The sequence below is a fragment of the Taudactylus pleione genome, unplaced genomic scaffold (genome assembly GCF_031769625.1).
Source record: "Taudactylus pleione unplaced genomic scaffold, aTauple2 ptg000019l, whole genome shotgun sequence".
NCBI classification, from domain to species: Eukaryota; Metazoa; Chordata; class Amphibia; order Anura; family Myobatrachidae; genus Taudactylus; species Taudactylus pleione.
In genome coordinates this window covers 29,030,229-29,034,503 of record NW_028284421.1, presented here as the reverse complement: position 1 = coordinate 29,034,503, position 4,275 = coordinate 29,030,229, and the positions used below count along the sequence as shown (strand labels likewise).

At 43.3% G+C, this 4,275-nt stretch overlaps 1 non-coding gene across 1 annotated transcript; it reads right to left on the bottom strand.

Moving 5' to 3' along the window:
• Positions 1 to 793: 793 nt before the first annotated feature.
• On the bottom strand, positions 794 to 951 carry LOC148540467 (U1 spliceosomal RNA). Its single transcript, XR_015869832.1, has one exon. It is a non-coding gene; the product is annotated as a U1 spliceosomal RNA (small nuclear RNA).
• Positions 952 to 4,275: the final 3,324 nt, after the last annotated feature.

The following is a 4,275-nucleotide window of genomic DNA, read 5'->3' as shown; positions in this document are numbered from 1 at the left end:
GAGATGGAAGAAAACCAGAACAGACCCAACCAAAGACAAAGAAATTGGATAGAGCAGCCTCCTGAAGCCTGAACAAGCCCAGGCAAGAGCAGCAGAAACTTCCAGGGGGCAAATAAAAACGGACATCCGGAAGAATAAAGATGACAAAATGATGGAGCTCACACGAAGCGAACTGAGAAGTGGCATAGCAAGAGTTTGCGCAATCGCCACCAGATACGTATACTGAAGCATACAACGAAGATAAAAACCCAGCTTTAGGGATTTGATGGTGTTCTAGCCACCCGGAAGGAAATAGGGGAAACCAATGGTACCTAACCAATTTCTCTTAGAGAAAGAACAAAAAAACAGCTGTTGAGGTAACAACCACCGGTGTTCTGCGATCAGCTCTAGAAAATTTTGAAAATACAACTCAAGGCAGATCAAACGGAGCCAGCAAACGGATGGCTCCAAAGCCAGGAGAGGTACAAATAAGAAATCAAAATTACCAGTCTGTAGGAAGTCTTGAAATATACATCCAATGTCTGTGCTACTCCTTTCAGAAGCTGAATGACAGATGTGCACAATAACACAGTATACACACAAGGTCTCTAAGCCTCCAAGTAGACAAAATTCTAGGAACTCCCTTGGAAGGGAAAACCTGGAGAACTATAGAGGACTAACCTAAACGCCAGTGAGGAATGTCCGCAACAAGACTAAATAATATGAAATTTGGTAGACCTGACATCAAAAGATCCCAGGAGAGAATAGAACACAGGACTAAGCAGTAGAAGGCACATGTGTAGACTATGTGTTACAGGGAAAAGCGCAACGCATTCCCCCACTAACACAATTATGCAGTCAAGTTTCCCGCATTAGGGGAAATCGCTGGGGTCAGCACATCCAGATGCAATGGATGAGCCTCACCCCGGGAGAACCTTTGTGATAATGGTATCTCCTATATCTACTAAAAAGGTGGAACCAGTAACCGGCCGCTGTATTACTGTCACAAGCTGGGCCAGCATTCACTGAAACTCCGCCTATCTCCTGTACATCATTCTGGGATCGGCCCGGATTGGCTCCTGCGTCCATGTCCTTCTGCTGTGAATGCTGCTCCGATGCCGGTGATAGCATTTCATGTGTTTCCGGTTCTAGCATTGTCTCCTGAATCCAGTCGAGTATCCAGTCCTCCTGCTTATCTTGTATACCTGCCGTTTGTGTCATCTGGGCCACATGGTTTGCTTACTATCTACCTGCCGTTTGTGTCATCCAAACTCCAGCGTCTCTGGGCCTGATTCAGAGACGCTCTGAAAAAGCGCTCGCTCTGAATCCGGGCATTTTTTTTTGGGAGCGGCCTCCTGGCCGCTCGCATAGCTGTGGGTTTTACCACCCACAGCTATAGCGAGCGGCCAGGTTGATGGTCGCGATGGTCAAGACCATCGCGACCATCGGGCTTGCGACGAGACCCTTGTGGAAGGTCTCATGGCCGCAAGCCCCAGAGAACTTCTGGCTCTAATAGAGCCGAAAGCTCTCCCACTGACATCACTGGTGATGTCAGTGGGGCCGCCAACCAACGGGTAGGCATTCGTTTGGGAACGCCTCCGTTTGTAAAGCCACCCCCCGGCCGTGGCTAGCAAACGGGGCGAGCTGTCAATCACCATCGACAGATCGCCCCCTTTGGTGCGAGACCCGGAGTGACGGGGCACCCGTCGCTAGCCGGGTCTCGCGCATGCGCACGACGGAGCCGGCTCCGTCGTACGCATGCTCAGTGGGAAACATCGACCCGGTTGCGAGCGCTCAGCGCTCGCGACCATGCTGAATCAGGCCCTCTGTACGCAACCCAGCGTACTCTTGCTTGTGTCAACCCGGCGGCACAGGCCGCACTTCAGCATCCTCAGTACACAAACCTATGCACTCGCGCTTGTGTCAACTCGGCGGCACAGGCCGCACTTCAGCACCGACGGCTTGGGTCAGCTTGGCTGCAAAAGTCGCAATCCAGTGTCCTTTGTACGCAGGCCAGCGTACTTCCTGCAGTCTTATGTAACAGCAGTGCCAAGGCACTTCCAGCCCTCAAGGCTGCTACCAGCCCAGAAGCCACATCTCATCTTCAGGCCCACAGGCCATAGCCGGACAAGTCACTTCCAGCCCTCAAGGCTGCTGCAGGGCCCGAAGGCCACATCATATCCTACAGGCTCACAGGCTTCAGCCACTCTAATCTTATCAGCTGTTTAAGCTGCTACACGACCACATCTAGCCAAGGTAATACCAGCCCTCAAGGCGGTTGCGGGACTATACCCTAAGTCATACCAGAGGCTTAACAATTACTCAGGGATAGGGGAAGGCCATAATGGATTAAGGATTTATGAGGATACCCTGCCAACAAAGGTATATCTGGCAGAATCAAAAAAACTTCAAGAAGAGAAGAAGTTGCTATTTAAATAGTAGGAATAAAAAATATTCAATTTATTAAAATAAATAAAACACATTTCATATATAAGAACAGTAATTAATATTGTATATTCACAATTTTAGTACCTGAATCTAATGATATTTAGCTTAATACTTCCAATGCATATATTTATAATAATTCATATATAATCTTTATACTCAGTATTTCTAGTACGTATAATTAAAGCCTTTACGCAATAATTTGTTCACGAAAATACACAATCACTTTCCAACAATTCCTAAAATGGCTTATAATTTCACAACTTATTGACTAATATATGTAACGAAGAAAAAAAGATTAAAAAGAGCATGCTTATAATTTGTTGAGAAGAAAAGGCCTTTCTTATTGAAAAAACAGTCACTTTTGTAACCATAGGCTCTCAATGTCCTTTCATCCAACTATTGTGAAGTGCAGAATTAAAAAGTAACAACTATAATACTCAACCAATAGTTGAATATATGGTATCTGTATTGTGAAGTGCAGTATTACAAAGTAACAACTACAATACTCAACCAATAGTTGGATAAAAGGACATTGAGAGCCTATGGTTACAAAAGTGACTGTTTTTCCAATAAGAAAGGCCTTTCTTCGCAACAAATTATAAGAATGCTCTTTTTAATCTTTTTTTCTTCATTACATATATTAGTCAATAAGTTATGAAAGTATAAGCCATTTTAGTAATTGTTGGAAAGTGATTGTTTATTTTTGTGAACAAATTATTGTGTTGAGGCTTTAATTATATGTACTAGAAATACTGAGTATAAAGATTGTATATGAATTATTATAAATATATGCATTGGAAATATTAAGCTAAAGATCATTAGATTCAGGTACTAAAATTCTGAATATACAATATGAATTACTGTTCTTATATATGAAATGTGTTTTATTTATTTAATTTAATAAATTGAATATTTTTTTATTCCTACTATTTAAATAGCACCTTCTTGAAGTTTTTTTGATTGTACTAATTAAAAGGGAGCAATACCCTTTAGAAGGCTGCAATTTCACTAATAACTATTGTCACCATATAGACTAGCGCCCTAATATATACTTAATTGTTTCTCTATATCTGGCAGAACCCACAAAACAGAACACCTAACTGGTAGATTACTACAAAAAAAGGGCCTTTGTCCCATCACTAATGTTAGATCGATGGATGATGTTTGTCCTAACTTTCTCATCCTCCCTGTGGAAGAGGCGGATCGGCCACGGGGAGGTTTAGTGTACCATGTTTTCCCTGTCGTGCGTAAGACCGGTAATAGTAGCTAGACGCACTGAGAATATTTGCAAAGAGAGGCTTAGCAACCCAGAATTGTATTGTCCCCCGGAGGAGGGCAGGTTGTAAGGTAATGAATTTATATAAACATATGAATATAGAAACGCCTATACAGAATGATGACCACCCACTGAGGTGCCAAACCAATAGAAGGTTCCTAGTAAGGATGAAACAAAGGACTGCTCCACATATAAATATAGAGGAAAACCTTACCTGCAATCACCTAAGAGTCACCTGGTCACTAAGAGGTTGAACTGGTCTTGTAGCAATAGGTTTCAGACCTACGTTATACAGCTCAGTGTCTGTAGTGGAGTCACTTCAGAAGGGAAAGCATTCTGTGTAGATAAACTGACAGAAGTGTTATTGCAAAACTCACTGCTGTGCCAACGGAGACATACATGGCTAATGAATATACCACACTAATGCTGTACTGAATATACTGTATATGTAGAAAACTAGGTTAGCATCCCAGGTAGAATTGAACCTGGGGCTCCACCATAATCTCTCCATGGCACTTACCTCTCCAGTGCCTCACAACTCCTGCAGGCAACTCTGCCAGGGATTTAAAGGG